The sequence below is a fragment of the Mya arenaria genome, chromosome 14 (genome assembly GCF_026914265.1).
Source record: "Mya arenaria isolate MELC-2E11 chromosome 14, ASM2691426v1".
Classification (NCBI taxonomy): domain Eukaryota; kingdom Metazoa; phylum Mollusca; class Bivalvia; order Myida; family Myidae; genus Mya; species Mya arenaria.
The window spans coordinates 3,289,219-3,317,164 of record NC_069135.1 but is presented as its reverse complement, the minus strand read 5'-3'; the positions used below and the strand labels follow the sequence as shown (position 1 = coordinate 3,317,164).

At 37.8% G+C, this 27,946-nt stretch overlaps 1 long non-coding RNA gene and 2 other non-coding genes across 4 annotated transcripts; 1 reads left to right on the top strand and 2 right to left on the bottom strand.

Moving 5' to 3' along the window:
- Positions 1 to 27,946, bottom strand: LOC128217509 (uncharacterized). Of its 2 annotated transcripts, none has more exons than XR_008258226.1 (4): positions 27,832 to 27,946; positions 1,174 to 1,307; positions 497 to 594; positions 1 to 215 (listed from the first exon to the last, which is right to left on the bottom strand). It is a non-coding gene; the product is annotated as an uncharacterized LOC128217509 (long non-coding RNA). The 2 variants fall into 2 exon arrangements; XR_008258227.1 differs by lacking the exon at positions 27,832 to 27,946 and adding an exon at positions 2,649 to 2,781.
- Trnav-aac (transfer RNA valine (anticodon AAC)) lies at positions 12,499 to 12,571 on the bottom strand. The gene has a single exon. It is a non-coding gene; the product is annotated as a tRNA-Val (tRNA).
- Positions 12,670 to 12,742, top strand: Trnar-ccu (transfer RNA arginine (anticodon CCU)). The gene has a single exon. It is a non-coding gene; the product is annotated as a tRNA-Arg (tRNA).

Here is a 27,946-nt window from a genome sequence, read left to right as displayed (position 1 = left end):
TAATAATTGATACTTTTATTGGAACATATTTTTACATATATATGCATATATATATAAATCATTCTTCATGTTTATTGATTTTCTTTAGGAATTAAATCATGCAGAAAGAGTCTTTTTTTATTTCAAAGTATTTCACACAAATAATCAAGTGTTTCTAATGTTCTTTCAGGAGGAGCTATAGCCATGCCCTGGAAGTCCTGATGCTTTCTGGTATCCTGAAACACAAACAAAAGAAGATATAAAGAAAAATACTACAAATTTCCATTAGTTTGGCAGTTTTGGTCCATTCATGTATACTTAAGTATATACTGTCCATTTTGGTTGTTTTTGCATTGCGACATGTAAAATAAAATCTCAATGAGATTTATGTCTACCGGTAATTTGTTAATGAAAATGTTCTTGAAAAGCACTGTAATTTCTCTATCAAAAAACATTTTTGCTAATTTTTGTTCAAAACTAAATTTTTAATATATATGCCAATCATGATGTACAATACCTGACTGAAACTATTTTCTGTAATTCAGAAAGTCAACGTCTGCAACTTGCCAATGTGCTCTTATCTGACAATATCATCCGTGAGTTGGAACAAACATTCTGTAAATATAGAGCAGAACATGACTTGCATGTGGCTATATTCCATGCTTGGAAGATAACAACTTTTGTAACTGATCACTTCAAGGTTATTATGCTCATTTATTTTTTGACTGACACTCTTTAAAATACAAACATTTCTTTCACAAATACATGGATGAATAGTATAAACCTTTGGCCATACTGTAGACGAATGAGCCATTACAGAATGCGATAAGGGCCCTGAATGATTACACATTAATGACTAAGGAAGCACTCAAAAGACATGTCAAAAGTCAAATGAAATGTCAATAATTATTAAAGCTAGTAATATTAATTTTTATAATAGAATCTTTATGGAACATAAATAAAGAAAAAGTTAATGATGCATTAAGATATTATCAAACAATCAGGTCTTTTTAAAAAGACAATTGCAATGCTTTAAGGATGAGAGCCATGGTCGCTATAGAAACATGAGAATAGTTAAAGTATTAAATCTTCAAAAATTGTAACAATTATCTCCAACGCCCAAAGTTGCACAATGTCACTTGCACATCTGCATACTATTTTTTCAAACAGCAACCTAGCAGCCATTTAACATACCTGAGTAAACTAGTTTCTGCACTGCTGAGTCTCCAACTATTTCCCAATACTCAGAACATGACATTGTTGGTGACATCATGAAGTATGATATTGTATAACATCTAGCCATTTCTCATTACTAGGAACTGTACAATCTGTAATAAAATCAAGTAAATCAAATATTGCACTTAAATATATCACCATTCAGAACATAAAAGTAAGAAAAATACAGAAAAATAGTATTATTGACCGGCTAATGATCATCACTCAGAACGTAAAATTCATAAATAACAAAAAATAGTAATATCGACTGGCTAATGATCATCACTCAGAACGTAAAAGTAAAAAATGACAAAAAATAGTAATATCGACTGGCCAATGATCATCACTCAGAACGTAAAAGTCAAAAATGACAAAAAATAGTAATATCGACCGGCTAATGATCATCACTCAGAACATAAAAGAAGGAAAAGACAGAAAAATAGTAATATTAACTGGCTGTTGATCATCACTCAGAACGTAAAAGTCAAAAACGACAAAAAATAGTAATATTAACCAGCTATTGATCATCATTCAGAATGTTTAAGTCAAAAACGACAAAAAATAGTAATATTAACTGGCTAATGATCATCACTCAGAACGAGAAAGTCAAAAACGACAAAAAATAGTAATATTAACCGGCTATTGATCATCACTCAGAATGTAAAAGTCAAAAACGACAAAAAATAGTAATATTGACCGGCTATTGATCATCACTCAGAACGTAAAAGTAGGAAATGACAGAAAAATAGTAATATTGACCGGCTATTGATCATCACTCAGAACGTAAAAGAAGGAAACGACAGAAAAATAGTAATATCGACTGGCTATTGATCATCACTCAGAACGTAAAAGAAGGAAACGACAGAAAAATAGTAATATCGACTGGATATTGATCATCACTCAGAACGTAAAAGAAGGAAACGACAGAAAAATAGTAATATCGACTGCTATTGATCATCACTCAGAACGTAAAAGAAGGAAACGACAGAAAAATAGTAATATTAACTGGCTATTGATCATCACTTAGAATGTAAAAGTAGGAAACGACAGAAAAATAGTAATATTAACTAGCTATTGATCATCACTCAGAACGTAAAAGAAGGAAACGACAGAAATATTACTATTAGTAATATTAACTGGCTATTGATCATCACTTAGAACGTAAAAGTAGGAAAAGACAGAAAAATAGTGATATCCACTATCCACTCAGAACGTAAAAGTCACTAACGACAAAAAAATACAATTATTGACTAGCGATTGATCATCACTTAGACTGTAGACAAAAAATAGTATAACAGGTGGTAAATTGACTTTTGATCATCACTCAGAACTAGAAAGTAGCTACAGTATTTAATTTAAAAGTCTAGTAATTTCCAATACTTGGTAACCTTGCTGACAAGTTAAAAAACAAAATATGTAATCCAGTTACTCAGTATCTTATTTGTTAAACTTACCTGGTACATAAAAGATTTTCTTGCACATCCAAGGAATGAAAAGAAACATTTTTCATACATGTTTAGATTTATGGTGGCAGACAACAATTTTAATTGTATTTCCATCTGTATGATCTTTGCTTGTGTCGATTCGGTATTGGTATGATCTTTAGCGCTACGACAAATTTACTAATGACGATATATTCGAAAAGGGACGTAAAGTATTTAATCACTTGATAAGATTATTTAGTCATAACGGTAATCGTCACCTTTAGGCATTACTTATTCGCTTTACAACGCAGTCTTTAATTTAGCGCGCGTTGATATCGATCGAATCAGTGATATCAGTAATCAAAACAACCGATGACAACATATTCAGACTGAATTGGTTCCTCCTTTCTTCTTCATACTTTCAGATGTCAAAATGCCAACTGATGTCACACATGAGCAAAAAAAAAGATTTCTATTATGGGTTATATTACATTCCAAAAGCAAGATCACTGGCTTAAATGTTCGAACAATATTGCATGAATATTTTACTAAGGCTACACGATAATGATATAGCCCTATAATTATTTGGTCCTAGTTTTGATCTTTTTTTTGTGAATGGGGCATATAAGACTCTGTCCCCATCCATCAGGATATATACCCTTTTCAAAAATAGCATTAAACAGTTTTGTCAAAAACGGCACAGTTTTATTTGTAGTGATTTTAAACATCTCCATACTCAGTCCATCCGTTCAATCTTTTAATACTATAAGACACCTCACTCTCAGTAAGAGGTTCATTTAAGACATACGTATTTTTTTCCCTTGTTAGTCGCTCACTAACGTAATCATCAAACCGCGCCTGTGGGTTCTCGGCCTCTGAGGTTGAAAACAAGTCTTTGAAATACGATAACCACTGGCTACTGTCTATTAAATCGCTTGTGTTCGATCTGGTTCGCTTAGCACTGTTTATCTTACCCCAAAACTGTTTTACTACGCTACATCCCCCATTTGCCGTATATGTATATTCCCCGTATTCATCTCCATTTACTCTACCATTCAATGTATGAATATTAAATGAACAGCATAGTTCAATAAGGCTCGACCCAAACTTGTTCAAAACAGTGTCTTTACTAGTATTTCGTTTCGGGACATTAAAGGTGTCAGATGGGTAATCCGTTTGACCAAATATAAAATCTGTATCATCGTCGGGGATGTAATCTTTGAGATCGCCTATTCTGGCATTCAGATCGCCAGCTACTAACATACTCGCCGTCGGAAAATCGGACAACACACTCAGAAGTTTTTGATTAACTTTATAAACACCGTCTTGCTCACCATCAGCATATATCGGAGAATATTCTGACGATATATAGGTAAAACATAGTATAAGATCATTGTTAAATCCCGTATGTTCCTTGGCTACATGTAAAAATACACAATCATCGATTTGTTCATATAAACGTGTAAAAATCTTTGCTAGTTTATCTTTTAGAAACACTATAACGCCACAAGAACCTCTTCTATGATTACTTATTCGTCTTTTATTAAAACATCAAGCAATATAACATATGGTATTCATATTTCTTCAAATTGTTCATGAAACTTGAGTCAAGTGGTAATGGTTTACATCTCTTGTCTTTTCTATAACACTTCAGAACTACCCAAAGACACGCCAAAACTAGCCAAGGACACTACAGAACTAGCCAAGGTGCCCATTGACTACACGAGGTCATCGCATGACTACCCAAGAACATCTTAATACTACCATACGACATTTTCGGACTACAAACACATCCAAGAACTACCAAAGGGCATTCCATGCTTATCCTAGGACACACCAACATTACCAAGGGACCTCAAATAACTACGCAAGACGTATTTAATGAATACAACCACGAAGAAGCCATGAACACACACTCACTTCTGATGATAGCGCAAGGTATACCATGTGACACCACATGTCTACCCAAAACACTACAAGACTACCTAAGGACAACCAAAAAACGAATGTCATACCAGACCTGTCCAAGGACACTCTACGTGTGCGCAATGACATCTAAACACTTCATAAAGACAACCAAGAGCTATTCAAGTAAACTACATGAATCCTTAAGGTCACAAAGTACTACATAAGGACACTTAAATTTATCACCTCTGAAGAGCATCTAAAGCACACTAAACGCCATCCAGGACTACAATATGACACTACAGGACTAGCAAAACACAGTCAAGACTCCGTGCCTACCCAAGAACTCTCGAACTACAATACAGTTACCCAAGAGGACTACCAAGAGACACCCAATGCATTCTCAAGACTATCCAGTGATATCAGCAATAAGACATACACAGACCAACCAAAGAAACTCAATGACTAACACACGGAAACACCAGGACTACTAGTGTTAATGAAATACTTAACAGATGATACCCCTCAGCTACCCAAGCAATCGGAACTCCTCGGCCATCATCCAACGATGAGTTAGAGAGCTGGGACCGGTTCCGTTCGGGGCGGATTTCTTGTGAACGTCAAATTAAACGACCGTTTCTTTGCGTTTTGGGATTTCTTTGGCGTCCGTTCGTATTAAATACCATATGTGACTGTCTTGTGAACCACTCTTTTGTGTCACGTCAAATGCCGTTTACGGGCGGTTCTGACGGTCACCGAAGCCGCAAATTTGGCTACAATGGGTACCTTTATGGGCCGAGTTATACATTTTCCCGACCAATAAGAGAGCCGGGATGGTTTCGTTCGTCTAAGGTGGCCGATGTTATGTGACCCAGACTATCGTTTGATGTCAAATGGCTGTTTCTGGGCTGTATTTGTCGTCACCGGGTGCGCTCATTGGGTAACAATGGGGACTTTTGTGCGCCGAGTTTCCCACTTTCCCGACCAGGTACAGAGCTGGGACGGGTTCTGTTCATTTAAGAAGGAGGATATATCATGTGACGTAATTGCTTCACCGGTTTTAGATTTTAACAAGTTCCCCCTTTTTGTTACAAATGGCGCCAACATGCCTTAAAATAGTAAGTTAATGAAGCAGATATCTCAGGATCCGCACACGCGCGGTAGTCGGAACCGTTTTTTTCTCTTTAGGTGGCTAGGTTCACAATGTAATGCCAACGCCGGGGAGTCTGGGACATAATTAGGTCACCGGTTTCTGACGTCTACAACTTTCTCCAACACGTTACAAATGTACAAATCCTTAAAAAGGGGGTATTAACGTCGCATGCGCGGAAATCCTGACCGGTTCTATTCTTTGGGGTACTTGGTTCCCCCAACTAACGCCACCGTCGGGGCGCCGGGGACGTCATTTGGACATCAGTTTCTGACGTCGACAAGTGTATCACATACGTTACTCTTTAATGGGGCCCCAATACCTTATAATTGGGAGTAAATGTCGCAGATTTTTTAAGATCCGCGCATGCGCGGAAGTCGGTGGATCGATGGATCGGTTCAATAACAACACACATGCCAACAAATACAACCTCTTCAATAACCACACACATGCCAACAACTACAACCCAGTCAATAACAACAAAAACGCCAACAACTACAATCCCGTCAATAAACCACACACACGTCAACAGCAACAACCCTTTCCATAACCACATACACGCCAACAATTACAACCAAGTCAACGACCACACATACGCCACCAGGCCGTGGGATTTGCTACGCCGATGACATCCAAGACTGTCTACCGGTCAGCTTTGAGTTGAAAGGAGTCAACTGTGGACGTCTAAGAATGAAGTGTTGGGGTACATTCGTTCACGACATGGCTCACTCACAAATACGATTAGTTAAAAATTATAACTTAAACTACCACATGTTTCCCTAACGTTTTATATATTGCCTGACCTTTCATTTTGAGGGACGGAAGTCCGCAGTGTAAAAAGCATGTTTAGAAATCGTGTGGCAGTTCAACAACTGAATATTACTCTTCACAACCATTGTAAAATAAGTCGATTCATCCCATAGGACGGGCGGGATCAGTCGCTTCATCTCATAGTTCGTCGGGATCGGTCGATTTATCCCATAGATCGGTCGGGATCGGTCGATTCACCCCATACATCAGATGAGACAAGAGAAGCTGTGGACAGCGTGTGCATTTTTGTTTGCGCAGGTTTCTAAATAACATATTCAAAGCAAACCAACAGCAATAACATAAATGATCTAAATAAAATAAAATTATTATTTGTAATTATTTCAAATGCATATTTACATATTTCCGCATAATAAGATAGGCATTATGTTTTGCAGCTGTTTTTGGCCAATTCCGATAGTCCTGCGTATTCTTCAGCAGTCTGCCATTGATAATGACAGGGAAAACAGAGGCCTTTTATAATGAAAGGGAAATCAGGGGGCCATTAATAATGACAGGGAATCCGGGGCCATTGGTACCGACAGGGAAACCAGGGGACCATTGATACTGACAGGGAAAACAGGGGACCATTGATACTGACACTGAAAGCAGGGAGCCTATGATACTGACAGGGAAAACAGGGGGGGGGGCATTGATACTGACAGGGAAAACAGGGGGCAATTGATACTGACAGGGAAACCAGGGGGCAATTGATACTGACAGGGAAAACAGGGGGCCATTGACACTGACACTGAAACCAGGGAGCCTTTGATACTGACAGGGAAACCAGGGGGCCATTGATACTGACAGGGAAAACAGGGGGCCATTGATACTGACAGGGAAAACAGGGGGCCATTGATACTGACAGGGGAACCAGGGGGCAATTGATACTGACAGGGAAAACAGGGGGCAATTGATACTGACAGGGAAACCAGGAGGTCATTGATACTGTAAGGGAAACCAGTGGGGCCATTGACACTGACACTGAAACCAGGGAGCCTTTGATACTGACAGGGAAACCAGGGGGCCATTGATACTGACAGGGAAACCAGGGGGCAATTGATACTGACAGGGAAAACAGGGGGCCATTGACACTGACACTGAAACCAGGGAGCCTTTGATACTGACAGGGAAAACAGGGGGCCATTGATACTGACAGGGAAAACAGGGGGCCATTGATACTGACAGGGAAAACAGGGGGCCATTGATACTGACAGGGGAACCAGGGGGCAATTGATACTGACAGGGAAAACAGGGGGCCATTGATACTTACACTGAAACCAGGGAGCCTTTGATACTGACAGGGAAACCAGTGGGCCATTGATACTGACAGGGAAAACAGGGGGCCATTGATACTGGCAGGGTAACCAGGGGGCAATTGATACTGACAGGGAAACCAGGGGGCAATTGATACTGACAGGGAAACCAGGGGGGCATTGATACTGACAGGGGAGCCAGCAGGCCATTGTTTCTGACAGGGAAACCAGGGGGTGGCATTGATACTGACAGGGAAACAGGGGGCCATTGATACTGACAGGGAAAACAGGGGGCCATTGATACTGACAGGGTAACCAGGGTGAATTGATACAGACAGGGAATCCAGGGGGCAATTGATACTGACAGGGAAACCAGGGGGGCATTGATACTGACAGGGGAAGCAGGAGGCCATTGTTTCTGACAGGGAAACCAGGGGGTGGCATTAATACTGACAGGGGAACCAGGGGGCCATTGATACTGACAGGGAAACCAGGGGCTGGCATTAATACTTATTAGGAAACCAGGAGGTCATTGATACTGTAAGGGAAACCAGTGGGCCATTAATACTGACACGGCAACCAGGTGGCCATTGATACTGACAGGGAAACCAGGGGCTGGCATTAATACTTATTAGGAAACCAGGAGGTCATTGATACTGTAAGGGAAACCAGTGGGCCATTAATACTGACACGGCAACCAGTAAGGCATGATAATGGCAGGGAAACCAGAGAGGGCATTTTAACTGACAGGGAAACCAGGGGGGGGGGCATTGATACTGACAGGGAAACCAGGAGGCCATTGCCAATGACAGGAAAACCAGGCGGCAGTTGATACTGACAGGGAAACCAAGGGGCCTTTGATTATGACGGGTGGCCACTGACAATGGCAAGGAAACCAGTGGGGGAGCATTGATAATGACAGGGAAACCAGGGGCCATTGATAATGACAGGGAAAACAGGGTCCTCTAGCTGATAATGAAAGGGAAACCAGGGGCCATTGATACTGTCAGGGAAACCAGGGGGCCATTGATAATGACATGGAAACCATGAACGCGTTGATAATGAAACTGAAACCAGGGGCCATTGATAATGACAGGGATACCTGGGGGCCATTGATAATGACCAGGAACCAGGGGCCATTGATAATGACAGGGAAACAGGGTCCATTGATAATGACATGGACACCAATGGGGGGGGGGGGGGGCATTAATAATTACATGGAAACCAGGGGCCCTTGATAATGACAGGTAAAACAGGGTCCATTGATAATGGCATGTAAACCAGGCGGGCAATTAATAATGACAGGGAAACCAGGGGGGCATTGAAAATGACATGGGAACCAGGGGGTCATTGATAATGATAGGTACACCAGTGGTCATTGATAATGCCAGGGAAACCAAGGAGCCATTAATACTGACAGGGAAAACAGGGGGCCATTGATACTGACAGGGCAATCAGGAGGCCATTGATACTGACAGGGGAACCAGGAGGCCATTGATACTGACAGGGGAACCAGGAGGCCATTGATACTGACAGGGTAACCAGGAGGCCATTGATACTGACAGGGAAACCAGGAGGCCATTGATACTGACAGGGAAATCAGGAGGCCATTGATACTGACAGGGCAATCAGGAGGCCATTGATACTGACAGGGAAATCAGGAGGCCATTGATACTGACAGGGGAACCAGCAGGCCACTGATACTGAAAGGGAAATCAGGAGGCCATTGATACTGACAGGGGAACCAGGAGGCCATTGATACTGACAGGGAAATCAGGAGGCCATTGATACTGACAGGGGAACCAGGAGGCCATTGATACTGACAGGGTAACCAGGAGCCCATTGATACTGACAGGGAAATCAGGAGGCCATTGATACTGACAGGGCAATCAGGAGGCCATTGATACTGACAGGGAAATCAGGAGGCCATTGATACTGACAGGGCAATCAGGAGGCCATTGATACTGACAGGGAAACCAGTGGGGCATTGATACTGACAGGGAAATCAGGAGGCCATTGATACTAACAGGGTAACCAGGAGGCCATTGATACTGACAGGGTAACCAGGGGGCTATTGATAATGACAGGGAAACCAGGGAGCATTGATAATGACAGGAAAAACAGGGGGAGGGGGCATTGATAGTGACACGGAAAGCAGGGCGCTTAGTAATAGTGACAGGGCTATTAATAAAGACATTGAAACAAGGTAGACATTGACAGTGACGAGGAAACCGAGGGACGTGTGTGGATTGATACTGACATGGAAACCGGAAACCAGGGCCATTGATAAAGTCAGGGAAACCAGACGGGGGGCATTGATGTGGGGGGGGGGCGTTGATACAGACAGGGAAACCAGGGTGCTATTGATAAAAGCAGAACCAGGAGACTATTTATAATGGCAGAGAAACCGGGTTAAAAAAATACTGACAGGGAAACCAGAGAGATATTGATAATGACAGAGAATAAAGGGGGTCATTGAAACCATCAAAATCCTGACCGAACCAGGGGCCATCATTACTCACAGTGGAACCAGTGGTCAATGAAAATGACAGGGAAACTAGGGTCCATTGAAAATGACAGGGAAATCGGGGGGAGGCATTAATACAGGCAGGGGTACCAGCAGGGCATTGATACTGACAGGGAAACCAGGGGGCACTGATACTTACAGGGGAACGGGGGCCATTGATACTTACAGGGAAACCAGGGGGTGGCATTAATACTGACAGGGAAACCTGGGGGTCATTAATACATTTAGGGAAAGCAGGGGTGACATTAATACGGACAGGGGAACCAGGGGCTATTGATACTGTTAGGGAAACGGAAGGCCATTGCTACTGATATAACCAGAAGCCACCGACTGGCAGGGGAACCAATGGACATAATAATAATAATAATAATAATAATAATAATAATAATAATAATAATAATAATAATAATAATAATAATAATAATAAAAAATAATAATAATAATAATTGTAATAATAATAATAATAATAACAATAGTAGAAGAAGAAGAAGAAGAAGAAGAAGAAGAAGAAGAAGAAGAAGAAGAAGAAGAAGAAGAAGAAGAAGAAGAAGAAGAAGAAGGATGATGATAATAATAATAATAATAATAATAATAATAATAATAATAATAATAATAATAATAATAATAATAATAATAATAATAGTAATAGTAATAATAATAATAACATAATAATAATAATAATAATAATAATAATAATAATAATAATAATAATAATAATAATAATAATAATAATAACAATTGATGATTAATAATAGTATTAATGTAAGTTATTGAACGAAAGCCAATTCCTATAAAAGCTTAATTGTATGCAAAGTTCCATCACGTTTCTATGTTAAATGACCTTGGCACTTGAGATATGCACGCCACAAGATTGCATTTTCTATTATAGTTGGTACATGCACAAGCATTATTACTCGCAGAAATATCCATGGCAACTAACCGAAGTAACTTAAACATACAGTTCTTTAACAATCAAAGAAAAAGAGCCCTTCATAGCATTATGCTTCCGCTGTGGATGGAACTCAGGACTTTCCGTGTGGGTAGGCGGATATGATAACCACTACACCACGGAAACAACGCTCAAAGTTGACAGCAAGTTTGGGGCCAAATTCTTACATTTTATTTTGGCAATAACATTTTTTTCATTAAACACCAGTATCGGCTTCTTATCGCTTACGTGGCCCGATGGATAAAGCATCGACATCCTAAGCCGGGGATTGCGGGTTCGAGCCCCGCCGGATGTGTAAAGCAATTGCTTTTCTATTTAAACAGTGTGGTTCCGAATAGATGTCGCCTCCGTGGCCCAATGGATAAGGCAACGGCCTCCTAAGCTGGGGATTACGGGTTCGAGTCCCGCCGGAGGTTCTTTTTGTCAAATCAGCTGTTTTTCTTAAATATCTCGTGCCATTTTCATTTTGACGAAGAAAATCAGATGGGTGTTTCATCATTGAAATCATCCAGTTCCAAGTGTCCGTGTGTAGATGATAAGTTAACTCTCTGAAGCCAATTATATGACACTGGTTCATACTTTAGTATGGACAGAGTTAGCCAAAATAGTCATTGATTGGTCAATCATGATTCATAAAAAATAACCATTAACCAGTCAATGCTTACCAATTCTATTGTTGACCTTCGGACATATTTCTACAGTTAAATGCATTTGGCTACAACAGGCATATAACTTTCATGTATGGAAACTGAAAACAGATACAGCATAAACGTTGCTTTTCAAGATATTCTGGTACATGCAACACCACAGTTACTTGGTATTTGGACTGCATTTTTTGGCCAGTCGAGCGATTGGTCCCTGGGGTGATCTCTTGGACTGAGAATCATAAAAAAATGTGTTTTAGTACTCTATGATACACATAATAAACAAATAATCAACTTTTGGTCGTTTATTTTTATACATTAAATATTTTGAAATTTCATACATTCTTTATCATTCACAAAATATTGTATGGAACTGTATAATATTTAATATGTAAAAATAAACGACAAAAAGTTGATTATATGTTTATTATGTGTATCGTAGAGTACTAAAACACATTTTTTATGAATCTCAATCCAAGAGATCACCCTAGGGACCAATCGCTCGACTGGCCAAAAAAATGCATTCCAAATACCAAGTAACTGTGTGCAAAACTAGATTACTTGCAAGAATATCATCAATTTTCATCGTAATGACATATCAAAGAAGCGTTGACATACTGTTCTTAGCATTTCAAAACATTATGTTTCCGCTGAGGATTGAACTCAGGACCTTCCGCGTGTTAAGCGGATGTGATAACCACTACATCACGGAAACAACACTCTTTTTTTCGAAGCAAGTTTGATACAAAACTCATTACTTTTATTAACGCAATAACCTTTTTTTATAAAATACCATTCCGTTTCACATTTGTCGCCTCCGAGGCCCAATGGATAAGGCATCGGCCTCCTAAGCCGGGGATTGCGGGTTCGAGTCCCGCCGGAGGTTCTTTTTCAGCTCAGTTGTTTTTCTTAAATATCTCGTGCGTTTTTTTTTCATTACGAAAGAAGTCGGTAGGTGTTTCGTCACTCATCAAGTTCCATAAGTCCGTGTATAGACGATATGTTCACCTTCTGACAATTTGACCGCGACAGGGGTTGACCTTGGCAATATGCGTGGACAGGGTCTTGACGGAGCCGGTAATATGAGCTGCATACGTAGAGGTGTACAGGTGATGAAAAAGTTAAAAGAGCTAAGAAAAACCTTTTAACAACCGTCAATGTGCATTTTCATTATTTAAGACAATTTCCACTTTTAAATTTCCTACGAAACCGTTTTAGACAAAGTCATAGCATTTTGATTTGAATATTTGTTGATTAAATGCTGATGATCCTGTACTAAGAAATTCATTTTGCTATATAGTATCCAGTATGGGGGGGGGGCAAAGCCTCCTGACCCCCAATAAGGGCCGTCCGCCTTTTCAACCACAATTGTGCGTATACTTCGAAACGGCCTAGCTACGCCCCTGTAAAGTATTTGCAATATTTTCGGAAAAGTCTCTCGACAATATATTTTTTTTTGTGTGTCAAAATACCTCAGATTACCTAATGAACAATGTCTTGTGGGTTCTTGATGATATCTTTGAATAAGTAAGAAGTTAAATAGAATAATGATAAAAGGTGGATTAAATTTATATCCTGGTTAAAAAAAGCAAATATCTTTCTTAAAATGGTTTCAAACACCACAAAGCCACAAGACATTGTTGATTGGGAATATTTTGACATAAATATTTCCGGAAAAAATGCAAATGTTTTTAATTGGAAATCTGATAAAATCTTGTTTCGTAACATTTGCTTAATACATTATTACAGCTACACATGTTGGAACGGATGTATGTAATACAGTGAAACTGCGTTCCCTCAAACAAGCGGTCGTTCGAGAACCGGTGTTCCCTCGAGGTCGGAGCTTGGTCCCGAACTTTTTTCCTTCTATTTTCATACGAAATATACCCACGCGGCATCGAAACCTAATTATGTCGAGCAGTCGAGCAATATCCTCGGTCCCAAGTACACAAATCGTGCACAAAACCTTATCGGCTCCCTCGAGGACATAATTTCACACTTTTTCCCGAACACGTGTTCCAAAATAATAAAAAAAATAGCTGTGTTAAATTTTTCGCAATTTGCAAAAATTGCAATGACAGTTGAAAGGCAATATATATATATATATATAGCCCGGAATTAACATAACTGGGTTTTCCCATGCCAATGCAAATACAAGGTGAATTTCGAGCTATTGAAATTCATGTAACAGTCCAATGACTTTATTGTTTCCGAAGTAACGTTTGTATATGACAACGGTTTAATTTTGTTTGTACCGGAGGATTAGGTTGTGAAAACCAGAATATCTATTATACCGGGCTTAAACTATTTGATAAGGTGTGAAAAACCGTTTTTCACTGTTAACGCATGACCGATATTAGTTGAGATGATCATTATGAGAAGTTAACGCTTTAGATGTGGTCAGAAGATTCTTGGAATTCACTGCCGATGCTGACCGTGATCTTCAGACGCTCTGTATGCTGTCACGTCACATTACGATTGAACAGTTTCGCGAAACCGACAAGATGCGCCAATCAACAATCCTTGATTTTGCGAAACTTAAATCAGACTAATGCCACAATATGTACTGTCATTCAAATGTTGCTTGTTACGTAAATGTGCTTTTTGTTAAAATAAACATTTCTATTTATTAATTTATTGTTGTTTTTTTTCTTTTGCGTTTTACATTTAGTTTACGCCAACCTTTGAGCATATTAGCGATTTCCACAACGCAACACATAATCGGTGTCTTAGTAAACAGTCTGTTTGACGACTTCAAACTTAAAATACACTGAAATATATTTCATATCAAACTGGAAAATTGAAAATCGGGTCGTTCGAAACATCGGTTCCCTCGAGGTTTTGACTCGGTCCCTGGCGACCTCGAGCGATCGCAGTTTTACTGTATCGTCAAAACATGACCAAAATGTTTTGACAAATGGAATATTTCATACACATGTCAAATGCTGAGCAATCTAGAGAAGGCCCCTGTATATCATACTTCATTGTATACAGATTGTTTGTTTATTTTTTCGCATTGATGTGTTTTGTTTTATTTGTAAATGAATAAAAAGTCAAATGATATTTTGATATTGATATTATCGAATGCGTCATGTTGCGAACTGTACAAAGTGTGTATGTTATGTCCAATGAAAACTCTTCTTTTGCTGAGATAACGTAGCAAATAATAAACTTGGTAATCAAGACTTTCTTTAACGTATCAAAGAAAAATACACGTTCAGTAAGCCATCCCGCTTGGCTCGATATTCTCGAAGTATTTTGGCGGTTTCCTGGAATATCGAGCCAACGGGTTTCGAATTCAGCACTGTGGAAGGCCCTTAAACTGTATCACAGTCAGTTTCATAAACATTTTTTTACTGGAAAATAAAAGGTATTTCAAGCTTCAGTTCAAAACAGAGTTTTCCGGCTGACAATGGACATGGTTGGCTATACTTCTCACATTGAGTAAGAAGTATGTTTTCGAAAAAAAAACACGAAAAGTTTATTCTGTTCTCATGAAAATCAGATTACGAGGTAACATTGTTAGCATTGGTTAGATCGGTTTCATTGAAAAATGAGAGTTACGTGTTACGTTAAATGTGTGTTTGAGGCTTTTGAAAAAAATCTGTGTAATTCTGAACTTTGAATGGTTTAAACGTTACAGATATAACGAATGTTTCCAGAGAATAAAATCACCTTCAAAGGCCTATTTGTAACGTACCTTTGCTCAGTTGCCGGACTGAAAAACTACGAGAGATATGTGTTTCAGTCTCACTTTCGTGTTAGGAGTATTTGTTTGTGACCTGAGTAACCATAACGTTGGAAGAGTAAATTTCGAAGCTTTCATTGTATTGGCCGATTTTGGAAGGTTATTGCATCAGAGCATGTTTAGTGTTACATTTGCAAAAATTAGCATTATGATTATAAACTACTATGAGTGTAGTGTTATTTTCGCCCAAATGTGTTTTTTTCAGTTAGAGGTGTTGATTTCTTGATGTGCAAATGTTTAATAGAGGAATAGAGGTAAACTAGACAGAAATACGTTTAGTTGATCAAGAGATATAAAGCACTGTAAGCCGCGATTGGCAATTTGAATTTTACTAAGCCCCGTTCACACAGAGCTACGATCTTACCACGTTCATGCCGCTCATCCAGACCTGAATAATTTATCAGATCGAGGCGAGAACGGCGTCAAACCCTTGCCAATCAAAGAGTATCGTCCGCGAATCGCCTGATCTACGCTTTTACTACGATTTCTCCACGACTGTGAAAAAGAAGGCGAGAAAGAAGATATTGAAAAATAGCATATTTTTACCGAAAAAACTCACAAACCTCGCACCCTAGTATCAGTCGAGATTGTATGTTTAAAGACGCATATATAGTGTGGCATGGCTCAATTAAAATATTTATTCTGTTAAAATTGTTTTACCCAGTTTTTGAACTAGGCTACAACCTTTAAATGTGCAATCAATTAAAAAAAGGTAGTTGAGGGTTTGTACCCCCAAACTATATGAACAATGCTATTATTAAAATATGTTTAATTTTGGCCTTCCTCACCCACTCTGTAAAGTGGAAGTCCCTTAAAGGTAAGAATTGTAAAACAATATATCATTCAACGTAATAATAAGTATCCAAAGGTAAACCGCTTGTCCGCCATGGTAACCACAAACCAACCTCATACGCGCTCAGACATCGTGTGGGTAAAATCCGATAGTGAATTACTACACTTTTTGAACACCCCATATGTGATAAGTACATTACACGAGCAATAACTCCTATGACCTTTTTCTGATTTTATTCATTTCGTTTCATGAAATTTGACTGAAAACTATTTCCCAACTGGTGGACCATTCTGAAATGATAGAAAAAGAAAGATGTGAAAATAAATTTCGACTTGAACTCGTAAGGAATACCAAATCATGAGTAATATACTGGTAATTACCTTAAACTTGACTATATACGCAATATAACATAATTAGTTACATTTTAATTTACATACAATTGCCGATGAAAAACAATTCAAATCACGTTGTTTCTTCAGAACTGAAAAAATGCATACGTGTTTACAGGCCGTTGGAAGGTCAAGGGCAGTGTCACTACTAAGCATGTCCGGTTTGATGTCCGTGAATATGAAATAGGTAAGGTAGCGATCACCTTCTGCAAGTGCAATAGATATTCTTTCTTAAAAATATAATCAGGGACAAACACAGTAGCATAACGCTGGCAAGTTTAATCGAATAAACACAAAACAAACACGAACATTTCAAGTAGAAAATACTTTAAATAGTTATTCCTGACTGGGATTTAATATACTGTTAGTCCATGCTTTTGAGGACATTATAAGTTAAAAAACAATTATTTCATTATCTGGCCCCTATATCACAAAAAATCTTCTTCTCAATCATAGCTCAATTTACCACATAAAAGCATGGCATAAATTCTTGCAGGTGTTTATACTTTTTTGAAAACGTTATTTTTTCATAGAATATGTTGATTTTTTTTGTCAATAGCTCATAGAAAACTAATTCTAGATCAGTACACATACTTGAGTATTAAAAAACAAAAACAAAACAACAATGAATGGTAATCCAAAACATGGTTGTAGAATATCTTTCCTTTGGAAACGTGACCAACATAAAACAATATTGTATGATGGAATGCGATTTAAAAAAAGTGTAAAACATATATGATTCTTAATATTTTTTGATGCAATGTTTTACAATGAGTTGAGGCTGAGATGGGATTTGTTTTTTCGTGATATTGGGGCCAGCTCAATGATCATATGACTATATGAGTGCGGTTTAAAAACCTGAACGTTTGTGTTCTGTTTATTTCTCCGAAAAAGAGGAGAATAAATAAGGCCTTGTCATTAAAGAAGGGCCATGTGAGAGGTTACTACCTTCGTATTCCACTCTAACTTCCATGGTAAAGGGCGTGCAGTCATCCGTAACGGAGAATGTCATGTGTCCACCGAAAAAATTTCCCACCCAATATGTCAGCTTCATAGAATTGGGTGGTGTTCCGATTACTGCGCTCATAGTGGAAGTAAAACCATCTGCAGTGTGGATTTATAATTTGTAGTCAGAAGTCTGTTTGTTAAAACTGAATTATATGGGAATAATGATGTGATATTATGGCCAAACTCTTGTGAACTCAGATTGATACTGACCGTTCAAAGGCGGTGCTCCCATCATTTATCGGCAAAAGCTATGTTGATGAGTATGTGGTCAGTCTGTTGTGTTTGTATTTGTGAATGTGGCATTTATATGGTTGTGTCTCTAATTTATTGTCGTTTTGGATCTTACCTTGCGCCACTAAGGAGGGTTATTTTTTTAATTTTCGAAAACTTGGCTTTTCCCAGAAGTTGTCATTGTATTATCAGGATGGTTTGTCAACTTAAAAGTAAATTTGAACACAACTTACAATATTCCTACAACGAAAAAGAAAAGAGTGCAAGAAAATGGCATAACATATGAATTCATATGAATACATTCGATATAAAGAAGCGGGGATTTTAAACATTGTCAAAAAGTAGCATATTTTCATTTAATCGAATCGTTTCATTAAGGTGCTTCATCAATATGGCTCCTGGTGAAAGAAAATACATTGCACGACAAGAGATGAATAACACCGTGCGGTTACCTGGAATACACGGAGTGTTCTGAATCTCCATCAGTGGGTACGATTCACAGACTCCATCTTCACGAATCGTATAAGCCCTATGCTGAAAACAAATATGTTGTATTAAAGCGTTTATTCAATGTTGTTGTTTTTTCTGACTTGGCTTTATTAATACTCTAAAAAAACTATTTAATGTAAGTGTACTCACCGTCGTCGAGCTTGAAAGTGAAAGGTGTGTACAACTGGAGTGGAGGCAAATTTAACAAAAATATAGATTGTTTACTTACGAAAGAAGAAAACATATATATTCAAGGGGTTTAAAAATATATTTTGGTCCTTTTTGAACCCAAATCGTGTGTACAAAAATACTTCACAGAGAACTCCGAGTCTCACCCAGAGCAACATAAGCCCCCCCCCAAAAAAAAAAAAAAAAAAAAATACTTGTGTTTCCGGTAACATGGCGAAAAAAATAGGGTCGGTAGGGGTTTTTTTTGTTTGTTTTTTTATACTTTCCATACCATGCAATTTTCTGTTGCATCAGATCAATTATGTTATAGCTACGCGTTTCCTAATTTACAAAAAGTCTGATAAAACAGCATTGTTTAATGTCTGAAATCATTTCCTTACCTTCGACTACCGTATTTTACCGCCAATTTGGCCCATGAAATCGGGTGATTTTTTGTATACAATACTCGTGATCGGTTTTTAGGAAAAATCCAGCACTTCAATTTCAAAAATCTGTGATAATGTTCAATAATCAACTATTTTTTTATTTCCTTGAGGAAAATCATCGATTTTCTGGTCAACTGTGAGCTCCTTAAACTAGGCCTTCAAGTGGAGGTAGATTAATAAAGGAACAAGTAAACGCGGGTATGGATTTATTTTACGTATCTTATTTTCGTACATTACTACAATCAATGTTTCATTCATATCTATAGTGAAATCAAACATTTCGGTCATTGTTTTAAGATTCACAGACGACGATTATTGATTATAATTTTTTCGATCGTTTGGTATTTTCGTACCAGCCTAGGCGAAATCCTGGCAATCAAATGGGATCATACGGTATCCGACTGACGGAATTAGATACAAACCATAGCCACGCGCCTTTGATCTTATCACCGCTCGTGCTCTGACGACACAAATTGTACCGTTTGATCTGCAGCCGACACATTCCAATAAATGTGTTGTTAACTTTCGCAGGTATTTGTTTGGATTTCAGTTGATGGGACTTAAATAAGGCGAAATAAATAACCATTGATAATTTCGGATAAATTAATATAAAGATTAATGAAATGTGTATTGGAACCTGGCAGTTAGCCTGCATGAGTTCGCAAAGCCTACTCGTAAGAAGCCTGCATGATATACGCAAAGCCTAATCGTAAAAAAGTAAGTTTTATTTTGGACATGGATATGGATAAATAACACCGCGAACTATAATTCAAAATATTTTCATTAAAAAGACAGCAAAATATGTCTCCAATGATCAACCACGTGTTTGGAACGTAAACATGCGTTTGCCAATTTTAAGATATCGGACAGGGTTCGCCGCCCTCCGCCATTTTGTTTTCCCGTCTCGGTAATACATAATCAGGAATGAAAGTATATTCTCCGGAGACATTGAAAGACAAACAACGAAAAAAATAATGATATATTTAAAGAAATATTTTATTTTTTTTACGATAGAATTAAAAAAAATTTTTTTTACTTTTATGTCTAAAAAAAGATTAGGGTGGCGAGGAAAAAATAGGGTCGGTCGGGTTACCGGAAACACAGGTATTTTTGTTTTTTGGCCTAAAGCAAATTGTATGCACTGTCGAATCTGTAGCATCCTCACTTCAATTCTTTTCCTATACACCATGCCGTTCAATCGTATATTTTCAAAGTCAAAACAACCACGTCTGATGATACAAGTTTTATTGTTAGCAATTATTTATTTCTTAGTTGCCAATTAATTTGTTCTATTAAACGAGAGTGAATGTGACTCTTAGATCCTAACCTGGCAGACTGCCTTAACTTGGTCCGTAGACCTAAAGATTTAGACCCAATTTCTTTATCTCAGATTTTAACTTCTTTGCAAAATATAACCCACACTCCTAAATAGAGACACACTCAGACTCTGGCTCTAAACTAACTTTCTATCAAGCTCTGGATAAGTGCTTTATACTTCCCAAATGACCCCAACTGCAGTTGACCATTCAGAACTGTTTCTTTATCCCCCTTAATAGTTTAACGATTTCATGTGAGACATTTAATCTCACGTGACAATAATCAAAGTATTTTACTGGCTATAAAAAAGATCTTGTCAATCAAAAGTTTCAGTGACTTAACCCCTTTAATAGGATTTTGGTAAACAAGGTAAATAAACTAATTTCTGGACAGTACTTAATATAACCATAAGCGGTTGACCTTAGCCGAAGCCGATTGATCTTCGATGGTACCAAGTAAAGAGTTTAGCAAAAGGCAGGTCCTTTGACGATTATTCTTAGGGTCTTCCGTAGCATCTGCTAAGGCGATTGACTGTTCCATCTATTCTCAGAATATCTAATCGACACCTGCATGTAACGATAATTAAACGCGAATGAAACAAACGCTATGCCATTTTGACCACTTAGTAGCTAAAGATAGGAATGACGACCTAAACAGAGATGAATTAATATTGGCGGGGGCCACTGTGTTACAAATCATCAGTGATCATTTCAAACAAGTTACACCATCTGTACAATTGATATGTGCATTTCCTGAATTGCATAAACCGTTTTTACTGACCATTTTCATTAATGTTATTTAATATGCAATAGTAACTTATTGTGCTTTAAGTTATATGCTGTTAATAACAAGCCCGATTAAAGTATCCCGTCTGCATCACATCTATACATGTGTTTAATGTGTATTATTATCCTTAAAGTAAATAATAAATTATCTATGTTTGGCATGTAATTGGATGAAATGGAAAACATAACAGAAATCACATATATTTCGTTACAATAGATTTTAACATACGTTCTTATCGCAGTAAGTCGATATGAGAGCTGGACGGAAATGTGTTTAGTTGAGTAAGAAATATAAAGACTATAGCCGGCACTTTGAGTTTTCGTGAACCTGCAATAATGTTATGATTTTCATTCAACACTTCTAGGAACTGAGTATTAGATACAATAAGATGGCTATGAATGTTTGTAGTATACTTGTCAAATAATAATAACATACTATACAGCTTTGATCGCTGGAACAATATTTATATGAATATCTATAGAAACTAGAGATTGCTTTTTTGAAAAAGCGCATGTCTCCCCCATTGTGTGGTCGTAGGTGAGAAATAATCAATGATGGACATGAAGATCCCAAAATCAATAGGGGCCATCAACTAGTCATGACTGACTGGCATACCAAGTATGAAGTTCCTGGGTGTAAACGTTCTTGAGTTATTGAGCAGAAACCGGTTCTTCACCTCAAGGTCAGTGACCTTGACCTTTGACCAACTGATCGCAAAATCAACTAGACATCATGACCAACCTCACTTCAAAGTTTGGTGAACCTAGATCAAAGCATTCTCCTGATATTGCACGGAAATATTTTTTTACATTAGAGGTCACAGCGACGTTGACCTTTGACCTTGTGACCCCCCAAAATATAGGAGTTTTCTAAACCTCATGATCAACCTCCCTACCAAGTTTGGTGAACCTAGGTCAAACCATTCTCAAGATATTGAGCGGAAATGTTTTTTACATTGGGGTCGCCGCGACCTTGACCTTTGACCTAGTGACCCCAAAAACAATAGGGATCTTCTACACCTCATGACCAACCTCCCTACCAAGTTTGGTGAACCTAGGTCAAACCGTTCTCAAGATTTTGAGCAGAAATGTTTTTTATATTGGGGGTCGCCGCGACCTTGACCTTTGACCTAGTGACCCCAAAAACAATAGGGATCCTCTACACCTCACGACCAACCTCCCTACCAAGTTTGGTGAACCTAGGTCAAACCATTCTCAAGATATTGAGCGGAAATGTTTTTTACATTGGGGGTCGCCGCGACCTTGACCTTTGACCTAGTGACCCCAAAAACAATAGGGATCCTCTACACCTCACGACCAACCTCCCTACCAAGTTTGGTGAACCTAGGTCAAACCATTCTCAAGATATTGAGCGGAAATGTTTTTTACATTGGGGGTCGCCGCGACCTTGACCTTTAACCTAGTGACCCCAAAAACAATAGGGATCATCTACACCTCACGACCAACCTCCCTACCAAGTTTGGTGAACCTAGGTCAAACCATTCTCAAGATATTGAGCGGAAATGTTTTTTACATTGGGGGTCGCCGCGACCTTGACCTTTGACCTAGTGACCCCAAAAACAATAGGGATCCTCTACACCTCATGACCAACCTCCCTACCAAGTTTGGTGAACCTAGGTCAAACCATTGTCAAGATATTGAGCGGAAATGTTTTTTACATTGGGGGTCGCCGCGACCTTGACCTTTGACCTAGTGACCCCAAAAACAATAGGGATCTTCTACACCTCATGACCAACCTCCCTACCAAGTTTGGTGATCCTAGGTCATGCGGTTTTCCAGTTATCGATCGGAAACGAAGTGTGACGTACGGACGGACTGACGGACTACCGGACTACCGGACTACCGGACTACCGGACTACCGGACTGACGGACAGGGCAAAAACAATATGTCTCCCCCAGAGAGGGGGAGACATAACAAGCTCAGTAGCGAAATGTTTAAACTTAAACCCCGTTCAATGGCACGGGATAAACGCCAAAGACATAGAACACACAAACAAAAATCACAAATAAGAAACCCCTTTGGAACGGACAGTAAAATTAATTGACAGGGGGTTTAAACCAGTTTGCGTGCACAACCTCACTCTTATCCCAACAAACTTGAATAAAGTTGAAACACAAACTGTAAATCTTATCAAAGTATGCATTAACTTGAGGAAACTTAATAATAAAACAAATAATAATTAACTAACCCCCACAAGTACTTCAATGATTAGGGATCCCAACTCTATCTACAGACGGAGGAATACAATTCAGAGCACCTAATGCAAACTTTTCAAAGATACAATGCAGTTAATGTTTGAAACTATGAGCATCACTCACAGTCTGCCTTAGCAAATAAAAGGTTTAAAACTGTGTGACCATAGAGTTTCATAATAAAAGGCATCATTGTACTAAAATGATAAGTTTATTGCGAGAGCTGAAATTTTTGACATCTGTACATATTCTAGCAAATTTTATCAACTGTGCAATAAAAACACCATATGATGGTGAACTAGGAACATATCCATCTAAAGAAGGGTAATTCATTATTTTAAAAATTAAATCACCATCTTTATCATAAAGATTGATACTCAATATAACTTCCTTCGATTCGAGTTACAGATCTAAAAAGGATGCTTTTAAATCGGATGTGTTAGATTGATTTAGTTGCAATTGTGAAGGGTATATATATTTAATATTATCTGTAAATACCGAATTATACAAACTTAGAAAATCGTCAATATGTTATTAAATTGATTAACAAAGGCAAGATCATCAGACTTAGACATTTTCAACATATATTCACTTTCATAGCAGTATAAAAACAGGTCTGCAAGTAAAGGTGTATAATTAGCACCAATTGGAATGCCTATTGTTTGCTTATATAAACATTTACCGATTTTTAGAAAATAAATACAAAAGTTGATACTTCAATGACATATGTACATGTCCAATATATTTATTTATTAGTGAGCATAAGTAAAACAACTCTTTTTTTATCATTAACTGCCATAAAAGTTGTTTTCTCCCTAGCAAAAGTTTTTAAGATAAGAGGAGTCAATATGTTTTGCATCTAAAATCATACTTTATAAGCCATCTATAAAGTGGTTTATATTTGCGAGACATAATATTATAATATTTTTTTAATTGTATGTTAGCCTTGGAGGTTGGAGATATCGCAACATAAATAAGATTAGTGTAACCGCACATTGTTTAGTGCAACATAACCTCTGTCATAAATTAGCCTCGTTTTGGATGCGCAGCAGCGAAAACTTTTCAGAGAAGTTTTACAAATTTATTTTATCAATTCACCTTTCTATTCATTGTTAAATTCGCAATTTTGTATGTTATTCACAACAGCTACGTTTTCTTCTTTCCTTATTTTCCTTGTCCATGACGAATTGATTCGCTAAAGGATAATTTTCGATTCTTGTTTACTGACGCTGTATTGACCTACTTCTCTTTGTTGTGGCATTTTAGCTTCATTAAATTTATTTTATGTAATATTACGACAGGTTTTTGTTCCGGCGTTTTGATTATAGGCCATTCATTTACGAGACGTTTCTCTTCTTGGTGTGTACAAAATGGACAGGCTAATATGAACATTGATTCCAGCCTGTTGCAGGTTTTTTTGGCATGGACAGGAAGGAGCCACCATTGTACATGGCAGTCATTCTAAATCTCTGTGGAAGGAATTACATATGGCTACTGACCTGGATACCACAATGACCTTTGTAGATATCGGTAGCAACGACCTTTGCAATCCGACTGCTACTCCTTCTATAGTGGCTAATGCTATTATTTCTTTTGCACAGGATCTATTGTCGGGAGGTTGTAAAGTTGCGATCATCAGCGAAATATTTCCCCGGCAGGGAGCATCCGTGTACAATCAGCGGGTAGCTGACACGAATGCGCAAGGGGTTTCTGCTCTGGTGCACATAAGATGATATTTTGGAGACACTCCAGGAACAACTATAACAAGCGCTTCCTCACAGATTATGTTGCCCCTGATGGTATCCATGTTGATTCTTCACGGGGCATGAGGAGGTACTTCAGCTCGTTCGGGGCGCAGTAAAAGTCATAATTATTAAGCACTGAGACCTATCATCTACTTTCAAAATCATTAACTACATCTAAAGAATCGTTGATGGACCAAAACGGATTAATTCCAGAGTTTTCATAAAATTTGCTACAATATTTTTTCACATGCATCTAAATCGCATTAAGCAGGATGTAAGTAAAATCGAAACCTGTAGAACAAGAATTTGAATTAACTATAAATCGTTCTATATACAGTTTTTGAACGGGAGCCCTTCAGGGCCACGTTCATAGTAGGCACATCAGATCGTTACTACAAATTATTACACGGTGATTCGGTCGAAATAATGCGCTCATTGAATGCTTGAATACACATGACATCTTTAAACTTTAAAAAATCTGAATTGATGTATAGTAATGTACATTTGAACTCGTACATTTTGCATATCCCTGAAAATGCAGCTGAAAAAATCACAAAATGAAAAATGAATACAACATATTTATACGCAACCGCTCGAAAACGGCGAAAAACTAAATGTATTGTTACAGGTGTGAGTCGGTTATAAGAAGTAGTTACCATAATTGATTAATCGATTCCAAACAGTTCTAAAATTTCCTTAAAAATGAAATGATATGTAAACACTATTTCACTGATCAATAAACAAACGAACGAAGTGAATGCTTTTTGGAAACCGTATATCGAAAAAGTATATTATACAGATTACTACGACTATATTTATCATGGTCATTTCATCTTTCGATCGTCGCCATTTTGTAAGCGCCCTGCCTAAGAGTGTCTCATTGACATCAGCTGGATTAAATGTGTATTATAATTTACACTGTATATTGTTCTTTGTGCAAATATCTGTGTGCGTTGTTTTATATGTGCGTGACGTATATTAATTGAGTGGCCTAAATCATGAACCTGCGTGTTTATTCTATTATTTAATTTGTTAAGATTACGATGTGAATTTGTGTAGTTCATCTAGCTAATTTTGATGACGTATATTATGCTTTTGTTCATGTATGCGTTCGTGGCTCATACAGTTTCTTAACCTTAGGTGACCTACTACGTAGTTAATGTAGTGATGCCAAGTCGATTGTAGTAATCTCCCCTTATGAATCTCATGAATATTAATTTTTCACTGAAGGCGACCCAATGCTGGTTCTGGTTTTATTGGCGCCGCACTGGAGTGCTCGCCTATTATGGAATGGGAATTTATTTTAGTTAGTGGTAGAAGCGATTTTTAACTTGATTGACAGTTGGGTTTTACTGTTATTTTATTATGATTAAAAATGCAAATGGATGGCGATTGCATGGGTGTTAAAAATGGTTGAATAGATTGTCTTCAATTTATCTTCAAAACATTATATCGGAAGATCGACAAATAAGTTTAATAACTGTTCCCGTTAAGTTTACGTTTTCCGATTGGTTAACTGTAATATCATGTGCCGGAAATGTAAATATTCGGAGGAGTTCCGAATGAAATGTAAAATGTGTGGACCGGTAATTATGTGAATGGGAATAATTATGTTTTATGTTGTTTTGTTATGTTTACTGCATTAATAAACCATGAGGTAAGCTGTTTTCTTTAATTTAATCGATATTGGAATTAAATGTTCACCTAACTTTATTTGTTAATGTGTTGAAGGTGACATTAGTAAAATTTTATTACGATTGCCCCCGAGTTGTTTTATTTTTAGAACACTACACATATCCGGATGTTGCTATTTTTAGAATCAGAAGATATTTCTCCGCTATTCATAGGTCAATAATGGAATTTCTACATCGTCGATTTATAGTTGGAAACTCGGTGAAGTTTTGTCATGAATATACGTTTAAAATAAGTAAACACTAAAAGTGCACACTGACAGTTAATTAAGATACATCTAACAATTTGAGTCATTACAGTAATACATGGATTTTAAGTGAAATATACGCGTAAGAGAAGATTTTCTGTCGAAAAAACTAATGTCAACAATCAGCATGGAACTGGGATATTCGAATCAAAGGGCTATTCATGTAAGTATCCTTGAGTAGTTGTGTAAGTTTATGTGTTCAAAAATGTTTGTTTTTTAATTTCTTTGGAATTCTTAAATCATTTTTATTTGCTAAATGTTAAGACAGCATTTTAATATTTCTACATGTTCTATAAATATACATGTTACATACTTTACATCTACTTATAATGCACCAGTCAATTGTAACCACGCCCCCCCCCCCCCCCCAGGTCCGAGGAATAGCTGGGACTTTGACTTTCGTCCAGCCAACCCCGGGTAAAATCCTCGTCCTGCGGGGACGAACTGATGGTCAAATCCTCGCCATATGCCCCGTACCCTAGTCTAAAATATTAGACGTGTTATACGGGATTCTTCCAATCCCTATAACGTCTAAACGGGAATGTGCAAAAAACGGGGGTGTTTTAAAAATATTGATATTGTTTTAAGTGAAGTATTTTATGGTTGAAATTGATCATAAAGAGTTAAATTCATATTTTGCCATGTAAGTGAAATGTTATTTTGCACTAAACAAGCATTTAATGCATTAAAACAAGTTGTTCACCTTTCCAATAAAACGAAAGTTGACTGACACAGATAACAATTATGCGAAGGGGAACAACTCGATACAATCGTAATAAATCGGCCTCCTCCGACAAAGCTTCGAGATAGACCTCGTT